Source organism: Felis catus, chromosome X, assembly GCF_018350175.1.
Source record: "Felis catus isolate Fca126 chromosome X, F.catus_Fca126_mat1.0, whole genome shotgun sequence".
NCBI classification, from domain to species: domain Eukaryota; kingdom Metazoa; phylum Chordata; class Mammalia; order Carnivora; family Felidae; genus Felis; species Felis catus.
Window position 1 is genome coordinate 5,215,383 of NC_058386.1, and position 20,107 is coordinate 5,235,489.

Genomic DNA, 20,107 nt, shown 5'->3' on the forward strand with positions numbered 1-20,107 from the left:
TTTCAAAGTAATTATTGATATCCATTTATTGTCATTTGTTACTTGTTTACGGTTTTTGTAGTTCTCTACTCCTTTCTTTGACTCTTTCCTCTCACATTTTTCTGGCTTTCTTTAGTGATATACTTTTACTTATTTTTATTTTTTGCATGTCCATTACTGATTTTTTGATTTGTGGTTACCATTAGGTTTGTATATGACATACATATAGCACTCTATGTTAAGTTGGTTAAGTTTGGACCCATTCTAAAAGGACTTAATTTTTACTCCCTCTCCCAATTTAGGTATGTAGAGTTATACTTTTCATCAATTTATTTTTTTGGATGTAAAAAATACTTGTACATTCTACTTTTCTTACTTCCTTTGGGTTTTCCTTTCCACTCAAAGACTCCTCTTTAACATTTCTTGTAGGGCTGGTTTAGTGGCGATGAATTCCTTTAACTTTTGTCTGGGAAACCCTGTATCTCTCCTTCTATTCTGAGAGCCTTGCTGCATAGAGTATTCTTGGTGGTGGGTTTTTGTTTGTTTGTGTTTTGTTTTTGTTTTTAGCCCTTTGAATATATCCTGCTATTCCCTTCTGGCCTGCAGTTTCTGCTCAAAAATCAGCCAGTAACCTTATGGGGTTTCCCTTGTAGGTATCTGCTTTCTTTTCTCTGGCTGCTTGAAAATTCTCTATCACTACTGTTTGCCTTTTTAATTACTTGTGTCTTGGTGTGAACTGCTTTGGGTAGATTTTTTAAAAAATTTCTTTTAGTGTTTATTTATTTTTGAGAGAGAGAGAGAGAGAGAGAGAGAGAGCGAGCGAGCACGCACGAGCAGGACAGGAGCAGAGAGAGGGAGACACAGAATCGGAAGCAGGCTCCAGGCTCCGAGCTGAGCTGTCAGGACAGACCCCGACGCAGGGCTCAAACTCACAGAGTGTGAGATCGTGACCTGAGCTGAAGTCGGACGCTTAACCGATGGAGCCACCCAGGCGCCCCACACCTTGGGTACTTTTTGACGGGAGTTCTCTCTTATTTTTTCTCTCTCCTGTGCAGCTTGGTTGGTTTCCATGACTCTGTCCTACAGGTTGACGATCCGCTCTTCTGTTTCTTCTGATTTACTATTTATTCCCTCTAGTGTCGTTTTAATTTCAGTTACTGAGTTCTTCAGCCCTGAATGGTTCTTTTTATTCAAACTTCATTTTTATTTATTTATTTTTCATGTACTTCAAATTTTAGGAAATTAGTTCAAATCCAAAGGTGACCATATATTTCTTCTTCCGTTTTTAGGAACAAATTGGATTGTTCAGTGTACAGAAACATTCATAAAGGGTGCCTGGGTGGCTCAGTCAGTTAAGTGTCCGACTTCAGCTCAGGTCATGATCTCGCAGTTTGTGAGTTTGAGTCCTGTGTTGGGCTCTGTGCTGACAGCTCAGAGCCTGGAACCTGCTTTGGATTCTGTGTGTGTCTCTCTCTCTGTCCCTCCCATGCTCATGCTCTGTCTCTCTGTATCTCTCAATAGTAAATAAACGTTAAAAAAAATAAATAAGAAACATTCATAAGATAACGTTTACATGTGATTAAGCTTAATTTCACCATTCTGTGAGCACAAATATTTAAGTTCGTTTTCTTTGTGTTATAAAGAAAAATAAAATAATATTTTTGCTTAATTTTTCGAAGATAAATACTTTTCTAACAATGTAGTCAAGCACATCAGCGACCACACTTTTACAGTACTTAAATTAACACCCACCCAGGCTATATTTTCATTATGTGTTGGCATGTAATTATTGAAATCATGGAATGTTTCCATTATTTACATGTGTTCCTGATATTTGGTTCAGGCCTCTTACTTTCTTTCCTGGAATCGTAAATCATTGTGGTACCTTGTGCAACACAAAAGCCCCCTGAATGTATTTTTTATTAGCTTTGTATTTTATGTCGTTAAGGGAAAACATAAGTGCTGTCCAATTTGTATTTGTGTTTATTTATTTAACACACTCTCGCATGGTGTTTGCACTTCGCCTCTCTCAAGCAACTTAGGAATACCAATGCAGGTAATATTCCTAAGAACGCCGTGAGTTGAGTCCCTACAGCGGCACCCGCCTTTTAAGGCTGGCTGACCAGCAGAAGGAGGCTCACTTTCTTCAGATCACTGACCATTAGCAGAGCCAGGATTCATTTGTCGACCGTGTTACTGTGCTGCTTCCCCAGTACCAGAGTCAAGGGTAGATGTCCACTCACAGGTGTTCACAGTAGGCATTTTCACAAAGACATTCCATGAACAGAGTGAGAAGTGAAGCTAGCTGTCCAGCCGTACTTCCCCCGGATCTTTAGAGGCTCATCCTGCACCCAGGGAGGAAATGGGGATTCTCATGACTTAGACTTGGGGCCTCCTCCCTTCTCTCTCTGCATGTTCAAACTAGGAGGCACCATCATGCCTAAATCTTCAGCGCAGCCTCTGGGCTGTGGCCTCCTCGTCAGGTGACGTGATGATCTGAGGACTACTAATTTTGATAGGCTCCCCATAGATGCGGGGAAATCAGGATATAATTTAGGGCAAGTCCCTGCCTGTGCAAAGGGGGAAAGCCCATCCCACCCACCGGCACCGTTGAAGGCTGGGAGAAGGAAAGGGGGACAATGACATAGGAAATCAGCATGTGAGGGGCGCTTGGATGGCTTAGTCGCTTAAGCGTCCAACTCTTGATTTCAGCTCAGGTCATGATCTCACGGTTTGTGAGTTCGAGCCCCTCTTTGGGCTCTGTGCTGACACCACAGAGCCTGCTTGGTGTTCCGTCTCCCCCTCTCTCTGCATCTCCTCTGCTTGCTCTCTATATGTCTCTCAGAATAAATTAAAAAAAAAAAAAGGAAAGAATCAGCATACTAATTCCTGGCATCCGTATTATTAGGAAAGGACAAGCAAGCAAATGCCTCCCAGGGAAGCCTAATGTGTAGCCAGGGTTGAAAACCACTGTTCTTGGAGACGTTCCCAATTTAGCCAGTGTGGGACCGGAGCCATAAGGAAGGTTTGGCACAAGGAGGTACCTGAATAGAGAGCCTGAGCTAAAATAAGCCTGGCGTGGTGATCAGAAAGCCTAGAAGCTTCCGTTCAGCCTGATGAGCAGTCATAGAAGGGCTAGGAGAATCAGGACCAGCCTGAGATTGGGATGCAGAGTCCTGGTGGCCTTTGAGAACCAGGACAAAAACCAGCATCGTGACCCTACTATCAGGAACAAAATTAACGCTCCACAATGCCAGAGGACACCTCAGTGAACCCCAGACCAGGAAGCAAACCGTGGCAGCATAGACCAAGGCAGAGCCTGCCCCTCGATCAGAACTTCCATCTGTATTTGCACCAAAAAGTCCCAGGAACAGGCTGGATACAATCTGCAGGGTCCAATGCGGGAGGAAAACACAAGAACTCTTGTTCAAAAAGCAGGGGGGAAGTGCCAGTCAAAACCTTTTCCATATCTCCACGGTCTACCTCTCTCAACTCGTCACAGAGTATATTGTTTGCTATTTCGTGTCTTTCTAAATGAAGAAAAACTAAAATTTTAAGTTACCGGCACGAATTTTATTATTCGTGTTGACATCGCATAATGCTCAATGCTGTTAGTTTACAGCCTGCTTCGGATGTTTTGGCTCCCCCCCCGCCCCACCCCGACACCTCCCCCACTTTTGCTGTCTCTCTCTTAAAAAAACATTAAAAAAAGAAGTGCCTGGTTGGCTCAGTTGGTAGAGCATGTGACTCTTGATCTTGGGGTTGTAAGTTTAAGCCCCACGTTGGGTGTAGACGTTACTTAAGACTAAAACATATTTTTTAAAGCATTTTTTTTTTTATTTTGAGAGAGAGAGAGTGCACATTGGCGAACGGGGGAGTGACAGAGAGAGAGAATCTCAAGTGGGACTCCATCTCATGGACGATGAGATTATGACCTGAGCTGAAACCAAGGGTCAGACGCTCAACCTGTTGACTTACCCAGGGGCCCCAAAAATAAGATCTTAAAAAAAAATCTTGAGCAAACACAAGTTGAAAGATAAAATTATTACAAATTTCAGAATGGTGATCTTTAAATGTGGGTCCTTCTGGGCCTGGGGCCCATCAAGTAAGTCTTGCTCGGAAATACTCTTCTGTATACTCAGATGTTATCTTCGAAGAAGAGGGGAGAGAAGACATTTTCTGCTACCCCTGAAATGAGACTGTCTTGATTATTGGATTCTACTTATAAATTGAAAGACTGAAATAATTACCTCTTAAAAATTATCTGTTCCCGAGATTCACTGCATTAGTTAAGATCCCATTGGTTGCTGAGAGAAAAAGTGAAAATGATTATATATGTTAAAAAAAATTATTTTTAGAATAGGGACCCAGGGAGGGGTTCTGGTTGGCTCAGCTGGTTAAGCATCCGACTTTGGCTCAGGTCATGATCTCACGTTTGGTGAATTCAAGCCCTGCGTCGGGCTTTGTGCTGACAGCTCAGAGCCTGGAGCCTGCTTCAGAGTCTGTGTCTCTCTCTCTCTCTCTCTCTCCCCCTCCCCTGCTCCTGCTGTGTTTCCCTCTCTGTTTGAAAAATAAATAAACATTGAAAAAAAATTAAGAATATGAAGCTAGGGAGAGATGGAAGTGTAGACGATGGACACTAGGAAGGGAAATCCCTCAGACACCACGCCTCTGCTTTGGATTGCCAGGCTCTTGTGGATTCACATCGGCATGTTTTATTTTCTTTTGTCTCAGGAGATCCACTTTCTTTGTTTCTCAAGGTGCACGTGGCCGGATGTGGGAGCCCCTCAGTTGGGAAGTTTACGTTGCGTCAGTCCCAGCAGACGGCAGTAAGGATAGCTGTTCTTCTGGTGGAGGGAACAGATGATTGGTCAGCTATACATCTGGATCCGTCTCTGGTCCAACCACTGATCACTGATGAGGGTAGGTACCGAGGTCTGTAAGCTCCTGGGCTGGACAAGCGCTCCTGAAATTTTGTACGGTGCCCTTTGTAGTTGATTAAATGTTCTGTGCATGAAAATAGTAAGCGTTAATAACAACCAGCTAACATACTGTGTACCCATACTGTGTGCCAGACTCTTTGCTGACCGTATATTCCCCATCTCAGTCCCCACAATAAATGCTCGGGAGGACACAGAGTGGTCTCACAGACCCACTAAGACACTTTTCCCAGATGATCTGGACAATAAGCAAAGGAAAGAAACCCAGGTTCATCGGTGCTCAGGGCTATATCGTTAACCGTTTCCCTGGAACCTAATAAACAAAGGCTGGTCTTAGTGTATACTCTGTTGAAAAAAACTGTCATCACTCTTACAGTTTCCTTTTCCCCGTGGTTATACGTTGGCTGCTATCAAAGAGCTGAGGACACTTGTGATCCTTGATTTTGTTCAAGGAACTCAGTTAAAGTGATGGTAGCAATTAAGCAGAGCAGATTCTCAGAAATCGTTGCCCTTAGTTAATGAGTGACTTTCAGAAGAGTGGTCATATATCCTCCAAGAGGAGGTGCATAATAAAAATTGATGTCAGGTGCATCCGGCCTGCGTGCGGAAATAGGCTTCCCGGAATGTTCAGGATGCGTTTGGTTTTCTGTAAGTATTTGCAGACTGCCCCCTGCTGGCTGATGGAGGGGGACATTGCCCACCCCAGAAGGGTGTGAACGCCAGCAAGAAACCACGGGCCCAAGGAGGCCTCAGTTTCATGTGGCCTCCGTCCAGGTGGAAACGGCTGAGTCTCCCCTCCCTGTATTTTATGCCCCACGTCACCTCCACAGAGGAGTGAGAAACGGTTCACAGCAGTCTGTTGGTTTTTAATCATCTCCTTGCTGCGTCACAAGGGCTGATTTTGTTGCTTACCAGAGTCAGTGACTGAAATCTTGGTACAAAATTAATTTTGTAAACATCAGAAAGCAGTTCAGTTAGATTAGTGGTCATTTTTGTCCCCCTCATCTCTTGCCTTTCTCACCTGTAACCTGCAGGGTACTTACTGATTTGAAATGTAGATGAACTAGGTTCTGTCCCCAATAAAATCCAGATGGTTATATAGTTACTTGTTTACACTGGTTTCAGTATTTATTAATTTTTAAAATTTTATTTTCCTCTTGTACTTTATAGCTGTGTCTGTATTCTGAGGCTGGTGAATTTTCTTTTCCTTTTTTTTTTTTTAATTTTAGAGGGAGAGAGTGTGCCCATTGTGCATGGGTGTAAGCATGCATGGGGGAGGGGGAGAGGGAGGAAGAGGGAATCCCAAGCAGGCTCTATGCAAAGTGCAGAACCCAGTACGGGGCTCGATCCATGACCCTGGGATCATGACCTGAGCTGAAATCAAGAATCAGATGCTCGGGGCGCCTGGGTGGCGCAGTCGGTTGAGCGTCCGACTTCAGCCAGGTCACGATCTCGCGGTCTGTGAGTTCGAGCCCCGCGTCGGGCTCTGGGCCGATGGCTCAGAGCCTGGAGCCTGTTTCTGATTCTGTGTGTCCCTCTCTCTCTGCCCCTCCCCCGTTCATGCTCTGTCTCTCTCTGTCCCAAGAATAAATAAACGTTGAAAAAAAAAATTAAAAAAAAAAAAAAAGAATCAGATGCTCAACCAGCTGAGCCATCCAGGTGCCCCTTAATGTTTATTTTTATTTAAAATGTTCACTGAGGTGCCACCTAGCTACTACTGTATTAAGTCCACTTTAGGAATTATTATTTTTTTGTGTGTGAAGAAAGTTAACTTTAAAATTTTTTAATTTTTTTACATTTATTTATTTTTGATAGGCAGAGAGAGACAGAGCACAAGTGGGGGAGGGGCAGAGACAGAGGGAGACAGAGAATCCGAAGCAGGCTCCAGCCTCCGAGCTGTCAGCACAGAGCCCTCTGCGGGGCTTGAACTCACAGACCGCGAGATCATGACCTGAGCTGAAGTCGGACGCTTAACCGACTGAGCCACCCAGGTGCCCCGAAGAAAGTTAACTTTAAAAAATAATTGAAAGGTGGGGCACCTGGCTGGCTCAGTCAGAAGAGCACACGAGTCTTGATCTCAGGATCGTGACTTTGAGCCCTGTGTTGGGGGCGTAGAGATTACTTACATACATACTTACATACATGAATGCTTTCAAAAATAAAAAATAGGCATAACAATTTCTGTATTGGCTAGTACAATTATTCAATAGCTCTCATAGTTAGAGCTAATACAAAATATCTAGGACTTGAAAACTGGCGGTGAAACTGCTTGTGTGCACACACAAATGCACTCAAGTCCTATTAGAATTTCATTTAGAATAAATTAGTTTAGGATTTAGTGTAAAATATTTTTCTAATTTCTAAAGAAGCACATTTTCATTATAGAAAATTCAGAGAGTACACATACAGATTTAGAGACATAGTGACTACATGTAAAATTAAGGTGTGATGTATATATCACATGTATACATGAATGTTGTGTATAATTTACTTCCTAGAGATTCCTATCTCAAATTTGAATACAGAACATTGTATAAAAGGCCATTAATATGAGATAACCTAGCCAAATAACTGGCAGTAATTTATATGATCATGTAGTGAGCGAGCTAATACGGTTAAAGGTGTGTAAGGCTATTTCCATATGTGGCTTCCAACATCTAATCAGTAACCGAGACTGCTGAAGATGATGTGAGCATATACAAGTGCCCACTCATGAATGAGAACAGAACACAGGTTAGGTATTGATGTTTAATTAGCTGCTAGGCTTTTTTACCAGCTAGGTAACCTCTCCCCACAAATTTTAACAACCGAGCTGTTTGAGCTTAGGTCTTAATGAATTTATAAATTGTGACATGCCATGAGCCTTGATGCTAGAAGTTTAAATGCGTGAAGACAAGGATGTGTATAATGTAATATAGTAGGTTTGTTGAAACACACCCCTTAGAGCTCATCCCTTCAAGTGTTTTGTCCCACGTAGTTGCGTTAAGAGGTTATGAATTGTCTCCGCAATGCATGAATGTAGTCATTCAGCGATATTGATGGAGTGCTGTGTGTGGACGTAATTGTGGGTGAGACAGGCAGACTGCACTGTCATGATGGACAGAGATGACTCCTGGCCAGTCTGAGACAGGAGTGTAAGTCCTGCATGGAAGGTGGCCCAGGGTGATAGAGACTCCCGCCCAACCCCGTCCCTGGGGTCAGGTCGATGGAAAGACACATGACTTCTCAGCTGAATACTGGTCACTGAAATTCCAAGGTGGTGTGGGGCCTTTAGAGACTGCCTTTAGAGGCTTGTCATAGCCAAGGCTTCAGTTAGCACTGTGGTTGACTGTGACTTCAGTAGACTGTTCAAGTCAGACCTTTGACCTGTGGTTTTATTTTTATTTATTTTTAATGTTTATTTTTGAGACAGATTGAGAGAGACAAAGAGTGAGCGGGGGGGGGGGGGCGAGAGAGAGGGAGACACAGAATCGGAAGCAGGCTTCAGGCTCTGAGCTGTCAGCACAAGCCCCACGCGGGGCTTGAACTCACGAGCCGTGACATCATGACCTGAGCTGAAGTGGGATGCGTAACCGACTGCGCCACCCCGGCGCCCCGAGTCAGACCTTTGAAAAGCCCCAGGATTTAGCGGAGGGCGTCGCAGGACGTACTCAGTGACCGCTTACTGATGATCGACCGCAGGAAGTCTGATGAAATGGTGCTTGCGCGACTGAAAAATCCTTGTTCTGCTCTAAACCCAGATGGGTCTAAGCGCTACGATGGCTTTGCTTGTCTGGCTTGCTAATTCGTTATCTCCATCCCAGCAGCTCTTCAGCAGTTCGAACGAAAGAGGCCAGGCTGCCAAGGCGTACTGAGCATGTGTCACGCCCTCGGGGTGAGTAGTTTGACAAGGACCGTGTGTATTTCCATCTTGAAACTGGGATACATTTTCTCAGTCATATCCATTCGATTTAAAATTACTCAGTTTGCATGGGGATTGACGCACTCATGGACCACACGTTTAATTGATGGGAGTTAAGATGAGTCAGCACTTCTTTTTCCTGGTTCGTGCTGACAGTTCAAATCCAGGCTCTACCGCTTAGAGCTGTGTGACCTTGGGAAGGTTACTTGACATCTCTGTTCCTCATTTTCTAATCTATACGTGATGGATAATGATTACACCCAAATTATAGAATGCGTCTGAGGCTAAATGACTTAATGCAGGTAAGGAGCACAGAATACTGTTTGTCACATAGTGAGAACTGTATAATTATTGTATTGTCACTATCCTAAAACATAAAACATTAACATAAAAAACATGTAATTCAGCAGAGAAGATAGTCTATAAAGTAGTTGTTATTATATACAAGATGATGATTAGACTTAAAATTCTAAACATATCTGAATCCAAATGAGTCCATATTGCAAATAACAGAGAACCCTGTCACATGGTACTGATTTTATTATTCCTAACCGTGATGGTATTAATATGAAGAATATTTAGATTATTAGATCAAACTAATATTTAGTTGATCATCTATCACGAAGGTTTCCATTATTTTTGATGTTTTAAATATGTTGAAAAACATGAATTACAACAATGAGGATGAAATTAAATGGTGAGAATGGAAATGTAGTCATTTAGAATAGTTTTTCTGTCTTCAGATGAAAAATAGATCCTGCAGGAAGCTAGGTCCTCGGAACTGAGTACGTTCTAAAATCTAATTTGTTTTTCTTGCAGTTTGTAGATGTGGAATTGTTAAAATGTTCATATCTTTGAGCTAATGTGGCATAACAAATTTAATTTGCAAAACAAAGATGACGTGTCTGGAACATGATCCATAATCACTTTTTTCCCCTCTTTCAGCTTCACGTTGTAGGGGCTCCGTTAGATAGACTACTCAAGCATATTTTGTGACTCTGTAGAAATTTCCAAATAAATAAAGTCTTGGAAAATCATAAAAGAATAGCATTTTGGAACAAAACAGTCGCTCATAATTTATCCTTTTCACCGTTTCTAAGTTGTGTCGAGTTGTTGGAATGTCTGGGGTGCTTTGGGCTCGTAATTCACTGGGAAGCCTTCATGCCACGGTGATCGGATCCGTGGGAAGGGATGGGGGAGTTGGGAGCGGATTGGGTGGTGAGAACCACACGTGGCATTTGCCCCCCAAGACAGGGTGGGCTGACGGGAGGGCTGCCTGCAGCGTGGTGGCTCCTGGGGCCGCCGTGGCCGCCCCCTCATGCCCACCACTGTGCTCCACCCTTGGCTGGCGGCTTCCCCAGCACGAGCCGGGCCTTACTTTCAACACCGCGGCAAGTCTGGGGGTGCTGCGGTTGGAGGCTGCCAGCCAGTGCTCCACTTGCAGTGGGTCTCGGTTCATTCTGGAAGGCAGATTGGAGCGGCACGCCTGGTCACTGCTTCTAAATCCAGCTTAGCATCTGCGTGCGGTCTCATCACACCTTCGCCGTGTCACACAGAGATGGCCAGACTTCAATATTGGTGCACCTCTGGGGTGTCTGGTTTCGTAGAGCGTCATCTTTGAAGGTCGTTCAAGCTTCATGTTGCTGCTTTGACAGAGTGTGTGGGAAGGGGGTAAAGAGTAGCTCAAAGGGTTTTATTATAATTGAGTTTGTCTATTTAAAGGGCCATTTACTCTGCCAATCGCAGGGATTATTATTATTTGCTCTAGTTGTAGTAGTAATTATGGTGGGAAAAGCGGGGGAGGGGGCGAGAGGAAAGGAATCTAATAGCCATCCTAATGCCATTAATATTTATTGGGCCCACTGCTAAGGCCTGCCATGTAGAATGTCGTGCAGTACTTACATGGGCATCACAAACAGCGTGTCAGTATGGTTCTCAGGTTGGAGATGACGTACAGAGGGGTTGCGTGACTCGTCCCAGCTCGAGGAGCTAGTAAACGATACAGGTGGATTCAGACCTCTGCGGTAGGCATCCTTCATACCCGCTCCCATCTGTGTCCTTAGAACCAGGACCTGGGCTTGATTATTCCGTATGCTCATCTTGTGATATAACTTGTCACTATGGGTTTGATCTTTTTAGCCTCGATATCCTCATCTACGGAAACTCCCTAATAATGATAACCCATCTTTCTCGCAAGCTTAATGTGGGGGGGGGGGGAAGATGTTGTTGACAAACTGTTTTGTAAACTATAAACCCTTCATCGATAAATGTTAGCATCTTACTGGTGTTAAGTATTTTGTGTTCTAGAAGTGAGACTAGGATGCAGTTATAAAATGTTGACAACAGCAAATGCTGTCAATTCATTCTCAGGAGTTGTGACCCCAGGATGTTGGATGTGGAGGTTATCCAGTCCACAAGTGCTCAGTCAAGTGCTGCGTATTTGTGTCATTTAGGGGAGCTTCTAAAAATGGTTGTTGCTCAAGATTCAGTCCATTTTCAGAAATCGTATTTCATTGGTCTGGTGTAGGGCCAAAGCATCTAAGTATGTGTACACGTGCATGCATACGTATTTGTACGCGTAGATGTGTGTCTGAACATATGCGTTTATATGTATGTTTGTGTGTGTTCTCCAGAATGATTCTAGTATGTAGCCAGAGGGCAAAAATGGCTGGATTCAACCAGCCAGCTTCCTTCTGATGTGAGGGGTGACCGCCTGTTCACCAAGGACAGCCCCCTGGACACATGCTGCCCACTGTCCCACCTGGTTAGCCCACCCCCTTTTACTCTCAAAAGTCATTGTTGGGATGGCACATGATACAGGTTACGTAGGTGATGTAGTCCCCTGCTGATGAGGAACTGAGGTTTTGGGAGGCTATTGTCCTTCTAAAAGGAATAGAATATGAGATTGCTGCAGAGCCATGTTGAACATCTTGTGAGTAAGTAGGATGTTTCTTGTGATTCTTAAGCTGAGAGGATTTCTCAATTTTTCTTTGATAATAAGAAGTCTTTAAAATAAGAATATGTTGTGTTTCCACATCAGCCAACAAAGTTTTGCGATACTGACGTCTCATCCCACAGGTTGATTCACGTAGAAAATAGTTGATCCTCGTTTATAATTGTTGAAAGCAGCTTCTTGTGAATACTGTCCTTTGTTATTTAACAAATTAGATTTAGGAAACAAATCAACAGCTTTATCAACTGTCTGAATACTGGTTTTCTGAACATCACATATGGTCCTCCTGGGTACGATTTGCTTAATGACAATATTTATGCAACCTCGGACCAAAAGAACATTTGATCCTAACCAAGAGATTTGACCTGTTGTTCCTCTGACAAAATGATGCAGTGTTCTTAGTTGACACTTTCTCAGCCGACATCAGACTTGATGTTGGCATTAAAGCCAGCATTAGCCTGCATATCCGTGCCCCAGAATAGCTAAGATACTTTTCAGCCAGTAGTCTGGGTTTTAAAGGATGCACAAGGAGTCTGTATTCAGTCCACATACAAATCCATGGATGTGGGCATTTTGCTGTGGTAATAGTAACGTTATCCTTTCATCACTGGGCTGCTGTTCCAGGGTGACCCAATCAGAAGTGCAGATCTAGGAAGATAACAGGTCTCAGAGTGAAACCAAGGATGCTAGAAGTTTACGTCACTGGGCAGTAATGAGTGTCTGCTTGTGGAGTCTGGGAACTGTATGATACCCTAAAGATCCAATACAGTAGACCATACGAGACTGGAGTGTTCTCACTTTTGTTTGTGTATGATTATGGATAAACACCAGAAATTCATTTAACTTTTTTTAATTCTGGCATAGTTAGCATACAGCGTTATAGTAGTTTCAGGTGTACGATATAGTGAGTCAACAATTGTGTACCTTACTCAGTGCTCATCATAGTGAGTCAACAATTCTGTACATTCAGTGCTCATCATAGTGATTTAACACTTCTGTTCATTACTCAGTGCTCATCATAGTGAGTCAGCAATTGTGTACGTTACTCAGTGCTCATCATAGTGAGTCATCAATTCTGTACATTACTCAGTGCTCGTCATAGTGAGTCAACAATTCTGTTCATTACTCAGTGCTCATCCTGGTGATTCGGTAATTCTGTACATTACTCAGTGCTCATCAGAGTGAGTCAACAATTCTGTACATTACTCAGTGCTCATCTTGATGATTCTGCAATTCCGTACATTACTCAGTGCTCATCTTGATGAGTCAACAATTCTGTACATTACTTACTGCTTATCTTGATGAGTCAACAATTCTGTACATTACTTAGTGCTCATCTTGATGAGTCAACAATTCTGTACATTATTCAGTGCTCATCTTGATTCAACAATTCTGTACATTACTCAGTGCTCATCATACTGAGTGAACAATTCTGTTCATTACTCAGTGCTCATCATAGTGAGTCAACAATTCTGTACATTACTCAGTGCTCATCTTGATGATTCTGCAATTCTGTACCTTACTCAGTGCTCATCTTGATGAGCCAACAATTCTGTACATTACTCAGTGCTCATCTTGATGAGTCAACAATTCTGTATATTACTCAGTGCTCATCTTGATGAGTCAACAATTCTGTATATTACTCAGTGCTCATCATAGTGAGTCAACAATTCTGTACATTACTCAGTGCTTATCATACTGAGTCAACAATTGTGCACATTAGTCAGTGCTCATCATAGTAAGTCAACAATTCTGTACGTTACTCAGTGCTCATCTTGATGATCAGTAATTCTGTACATTACTCAGTGCTCATTTTGATGATTCAACAATTCTGTACGTTACTCAGTGGTCATCTTGATGATTCTGCAATTGTGTACATTATTTTAGTGCTCATAATAGTGAGTCAACAATTCTGTACATTATTCAGTGCTCATCATGGTAAGTGTGCTCTTCATCCATGTCACCTATTCCCCCCAACCCTCACTTCCTGTCTGATAACCACCTGTTTGTTGTCTAGTTATGAGTCTGGTTTTTTGTTTTTTGTTTTTTCTTTGTGTGTTTGGTTTCCTAAATTCCACCAATGAATAAATACCTGTGGTGTCCTTCTCTGACTTGTTTCTCTTAGCATTATACTCTAGCTCTATCCCTGTTGTTGCAAATGGAAAGGTTTCATTCTTTTTTTTTATGGCTGAGTAATATTCCATTGTATACATGTACCACAACTTCTTCATCCATTCATTTGTTGATAGACACTTGGGCTGCTTCCATAATTTGGCTGCTGTAAATAATGCTGCTATAAGCATAAGGGGGCATATATCTTTTGAAAGTAGTGTTTTGGTATTGTTTGGGTAAACACCCAGTGGAATTACTGCATCATGTGGTAATTCTGTTTTTACGTTTCTGAGGCACCTCCATACTGTCTTCCACAGTGGCTGCACCACTTTGCCCTTCCACCAGCAGGGCATGAGGGTTCCTTTTCCTCCACATCCTCGCCAACACTTGCTGTTTCTTGTGTTTTTGATTTTAGCCATTCTGACAGGTGTGAGGTGGGATCTCATTGTAGTTTTGATTTGCATTTCCCTGATGATTAATGACATTGAACATCTTTTCATGTGTCGGTCATTTGGATGGCTTCTCTGTAAAAGGATCTGTTCATGTCTTCTACCCATTTTTTAATTGGATTATTAGTTTTTTGGGAATTGAGTTGTATAAGGTTTTTATATACCCTGGATACTAACCCCTTATTGGATATATTATTGGTAAGTATCTTCTCCCATTCAGTAAGTTGTCTTTTTGTTTTGCTGATTGTTTCCTTCGCTGTGCAGAAGCTCTTTATTTTGATGTAGTCCCAATAGTTGATTTTTGCTTTTGTTTCCCTTGCCTCCGGAGACCTATCTAGGAAAATGTTGTTATAGCCGATTTCAGAAAAATTACTGCCTATGCTCTCTTCAAGACTTTTTATGATTTCAGTTCTCCCATTTAGGTCTAAATTTAATCTGTTTTGTGTTTGTTTCTGCGTATGGTGTAAGAAAGTGGTCCAGTTTCATTCTTTTGCATGTTGCTGTCCAGTTTTCCCAGCACCCTTTGTTTAGAGACTTTTTACCATTGCATATTCTTGCTTCCTTTGTCAAAGATTAATTGATGATATGATGGTGGTTTTTCGTTCTGTTCTGTTTGATCTGTGTGTTTGTGTTTGTGCCAATACCACACTGTCTTAACGACTGCTGCTTTGTAATGTAACTTGATGTTTGGAATTGTGATGCCTCCAGGCTTGCTCTTCTGTTTCAAGATTGCTATCACTGTTCAGGTCTTTTGTGGTGCCATACAAAGTTTAGGATTGTTTGTTCTAGTTCTGTGACAAATGCTGTTGGTATTTTGATAGAGATTGCATTAAATCTGTAGCTCGCTTTGGGTAGTATAGACATCGTAACAGTATTTGTCCTTCCAATCCATGAGCATAGAATATCATTCAGAGGTCGATTTTGATGTATCTGAGATTTCTTCTACAAATCTCCAAAAAACCCTTTGCAGAATATAGTGGCACTTTCCTCGATTGTAAATTTTGAATGGTTATATGGTTGATTTCGAAAGGTGCTATGGCTGTGCCAAGTGGGCCCTCTGCAAACAGTTGGCTCGTGTTATTTGAAAAAGAGGAGTGTAATTCTTAATGGGATTTAGAGTCCAAGAAATGTATACTCTTCTCGTAGTTGTCTAATTTACGAAAGAAAGGTCAGCAGATTTCCCCATTTTCTGAGGAAAGGGGACAATTAAAAGAAACACTCCAGCTGTTTTTCTGATTCTCCCAAGACATGCTGGGTGTCCCTCCTCTGTATTCTAAGCGCACCATGTACATTTCCTTTATTAGGATCCATTGCACAGTATCCTAGAAGTACTGTTTTGGCAGTCTTTCTCTGGTCTAGAGCAGAAACCATGTCCTTCTTAGATTTGCATGCAAAGCTCTCGGCAAAGAAATTAACCCATACTGGATTTACAAAACCTTTGGAGGTAACACATAGTCAGGGAGCAATATTTAGGGTGACATGAAAATCTACAATGAAGCATCATGGAAACCAGACCGTTCCCATAAACAAAACACTCATTCACTATTCAGCGTCAGTTCCTTTCTAAAGGTGATCAAAAGAATGAGGGAGGTAGAGAGAGCTTATCAAAATCTGATTTTGCTCAAATTGACCAATCTATTTTGAAGACCCTAACACAGATGCTTTTAAATAGTGGTGCTCATCAAAGTTCACTCTGACTTAATCTGAGCGGTGGGGAATGTCTTTGAATGTGGAGATGGCCCAAGGTTCATGGATACACTTTCCAGAATAATATGATTATGAGATCAACCAAGGATGGCCAAATGCAAAGGGTTTAAGTAGTTCTAGAAGATGCTGGCTGATTGTCTGGACGAAACTGACAGCATACACACCCAATAAAGCACATTACTGATCCCGGTCACCTGCGTCGTATGGCTCTACTGTGGCCCTGTTTTCCAGGGAGGCAGTTTGGCCGTCATCTCCAGAGCGTAAGGACTGCCCACCTTCCTGAGTCCGTTAGACTCCCCGAATGCTTTACTTACAGGCAGGTATCCATTTCTGAGCCTCTGCACCGCCTACGTGGTAGAGGAAAAGAGCGGTGCTAGATGGAGTTGGCCTTCTGAACAGGAAGGTGCTTTTTGTAATACCAAGCAGTTACTGACTTCCCTGTGTGTGTTCAGAGGAGTGTAAACCACCTGGCGGGTTTCAGTTGTGCCTATCCATAAAATGCCAGGTGGCCCCGCGACACCAGCTTTGCTTACTAATCACAACCAGTGTCATCTGTATATCGGCGTAATGCACACACTGATAAAGTCATGCAGTTGTCATGGGACTAGAGAAGGTTTATAACCACACCAGCTTCTGCACTTTACAATCCGTAATGTTTACACACCGCTTTGGGGATGTTTCTCCAAGGATCAATCGATCCCTTTAATCTTGGTATCATCTATACATCACTGACGTGTTTCGCTCTGTGCTCTCGCCTGTTCACAAGATGAAGGAAACTCTTCCTTTTGGATCTCACGCCAGCATGTGACACAGGAAGCATCGGCGACCTCACGGTCCCGGGAACCCCATCACACGCCAAGCTCTCTGACCCCCAGGCCATCAGTAGTGCTTGTAACTAATACGGGTTGCAAACTGTATAGCTACCAGAAAACCAGATCTTCGAGAACATTTTCCCTGAGCTCAGCACGATTGACTGAGCCACCTGGCCTTTCTTCAGAGATCTTTTCTTTGTCTTTTGTCTTGAAGGAGGGGAGTCGATACCTACTGATCTCTACTGTCCCTTTGTAAGAAAATCTTGCAGAGAATCTACTTCACATTTTACCAAGGACAGTAACTGTTTCATATGACTGGTATAATGGTGATTCTATTTAGGTTTCTTATTTTTTTTTTTTTAAGTTTATTTTTAAGAGAGAAAGAGCATGAGTTGGGGGGGGGGGCAGAGAGAGAGGGAGAAAGAGAATCCCAAGCAGGCTCTGCACCACCAGCACAGAGCCTGATTCAGGGCTCGAACTCACGAAACTGCGAGACCATGACCTGAGCCAAAACCAAGAGTGCAACGCCTAACTGACCAAGCCACCCCGGTGCCCCTCTGTTTCTGTTTTTTGTTTGTTTTTAAATAACTGTTGTGACTTTATTTATTTATTTTTTAATTTTTTTTAACGTTTATTTATTTTTGAGACAGAGAGAGAGCATGAACAGGGGAGGGTCAGAGAGAGGGAGACACAGAATCTGAAACAGGCTCCAGGCTCTGAGCTGTCAGCACACAGCCCGACGCGGGGCTCGAACTCATGGACCGTGAGATCATGACCTGAGCCGAAGTCGGACGCTTAACCGACCGAGCCACCCAGGTGCCCCAACAGTTGTGACTTTAAAATGCAATATAGAGCAGTTGTATTTTTTTAAATTAATTTTTAAGTAGGTTCTATGTCCAGTGTGGGGCTTGAACACGACCCCGAGATCAAGAGTCGTGTGCTCCACTGACTGAGCCAGCCAGGTGCCCCAAACGGCAGGATTATTTTTTTTTTAAACAAGATAACGTTATATGTGAGCTGCAATGCATTTCATTTGAATATTGTTTGTTCCACTATTTCTGTGTTTCACTTCTTCTTTTCCATAGTTCTTACTCTATGAAAAATGATGTATTTTAGAATAGATGACTCTGCCATTGTCCACTTCTAGTTTTCCAAACAGACGTTTCTGAGATGGTTTTTAAGAAGTAACATTTTGGGAGCACCTGCGTAGCTTAGTTGATAAGCATCTGACTTTTGATTTTGGCTCAGGTCATGATCTCACAGTTTGTGACATCGAGTCCTTAGTCGGGCTCTGTCCTGACAGCATGGAGCGTGCTTGGGATTCTCTCTCTCTCTCTCTCTCTCTCTCTCTCTCTCTCTCTCTCTCTCTCTCTCTGTGCCCCCCACCAACTCTCACTCTCTCAAAATAAAGAAACAGTAAAAAAAAAAAAAATAAGTCACATTTTGGCTTTTATGCAAGCGATGGAATCACACTTCCCAGGAGTAAAACTTTTTTCCAGTAATGTCTGCACCGTAATAGCCATGACACGACCAATTCTAAATTTCAAAATGATGGGGAAATCGGTATATTAAGTTAATTTTGAGAAGCATCACTTTTAGAGCAGCCTGTTGCTCTAGTGACATTAATAGTGTGTGCACCTTTTTGTAATGGAGAACTAACTAGAATCACTTAAAAAAACCTTTTTAGCATTTATTCACTTTTGGGAGAGAGAGACCGTGCACGAGCAGGGTAGGGGCAGAGAGAGAGGGAGATAAGAATCCAAAGCAGGCTCCAGGCTCCAGGCTCCGAACTGTCAGCACAGAGCCCAATGCGGGGGCTCAAACCCATGAACTGTGAGATCATCACCTGAGCCAGAGTTGGACACTTAACCGACTGAGCCACCCAGGCGCCTCTGGAATCACTTTTTAAAATGGCTTGGTAGGAAGTCTACGGTGAGGGAAGACCTGAGGATTGGTTTCTTCAGCCTTTTGGTAAGATACTAGTAGAGGTACGGCTTCCTCTTCCTAGATAACTGGTTTCTCACAGTAACCATAAATATGCTTTTGGATTTCACAGACCTGTATGTTCTGCTAAGGTCAAGGTTTCAGATAGAGCTTAATAAATTAGTGGTAGTATTTGGTGACTCAGTAGGGCTTTGGTTTGTCCTTGGCCAGACTCTCAAGAGAATATCCTGTCCTAGCCTCTTTATTTTTTTTTTAATTTTTTTTTTACATTTATTTATTTTTTGAGAGACATAGAGAGAGCACAAGTTGGGGAGGGACAGAGAGAGAAGGAGACACAGAACAGAAGGAGGCTCCAGGCTCTGAGCTGTCAGCCCAGAGCCCAGCGCAGGGCTTGAACTCACAAACCGTGAGATCATGACCTGAGCCGAAGTCGGGCGCTTAACCGACTGAGCCACCCAGGCGCCCCTGTCCTAGCCTCTTTAAGCTGTGGTGTTTCTCCCACTCCATGCAGGTGGGGACCACTTCTCCAAGGTGGTCTCTGACTTTAGTGATGCCCTTCTCTGGGCAGAAAGTCCACATGCTGTCCGATCCCATTCAACTCCAAGTTGTAAGGAGAACAAAATTTTGTGACTGGAAACACAGGTGCTTATCTTTCACGTCTACCCAGCTATTTCTGCTACGCTGCAGGGGATCTCCATCAGTTAAAACTGGTAGAATACGGATGGCAAGCAAGCATATGAGTAGATGCTCTGTGCCTTCTGTCATCAGGGACATGCAAATGAAGACCATCATGAGATACCTCTACACAACTGTTAGAAATGGTGGAATCCACAACACTGACAACACCAAATGCGGGGGGTGGGGTGGTAGATCAACTGGGACGGTGTCATTCAGGGCTGGTGGGCATGCAAGATGGCGCAGCCACTTGGGAAGACACTTGGATGTTTTCTTACAGAACGACACAGCCTTACCGTATGATCTAGCAATCGTGCTGTGCAAAGGAACTGAAAACTTACGTCTATGCAGAAACCTGCACGCAAATACGTATAGCAGCTTTATTCGTAACTTCCCAAACTTGGAAGCAGCCAAGGTGTCCTTTAGTAGGCGAAGGGCTAAACTGTGGCACATCCAGACAATGGAGTATTATTTAGCACTAAAAAGAAATGAGCTATCATACCAAGAAAAGACCTGGAGTGAACTTGTAGTGCATATTACCTAGTGGAAAGAGCTAACCTGAAAAAGCTACGTACTGTGTGATTCCAAGTCGATGACATTCTGGAAAAGGCAAAACCGTGGAACAGTAGACAGAT

At 42.9% G+C, this 20,107-nt stretch overlaps 1 long non-coding RNA gene across 4 annotated transcripts in view; it reads left to right on the plus strand.

The window, feature by feature from the left end:
* The window catches only part of LOC102899438, a 561,352-nt gene that overhangs the window by 11,395 nt on the left and 529,850 nt on the right, over positions 1-20,107 (plus strand). For all 4 annotated transcript variants that reach the window (XR_006593108.1, XR_006593109.1, XR_006593107.1 and 1 more), the window contains exons 2-3: positions 4,740-4,902; positions 8,726-8,793. This is a non-coding gene — a long non-coding RNA (uncharacterized LOC102899438). The remainder of the gene's footprint in view (positions 1-4,739; positions 4,903-8,725; positions 8,794-20,107) is intronic.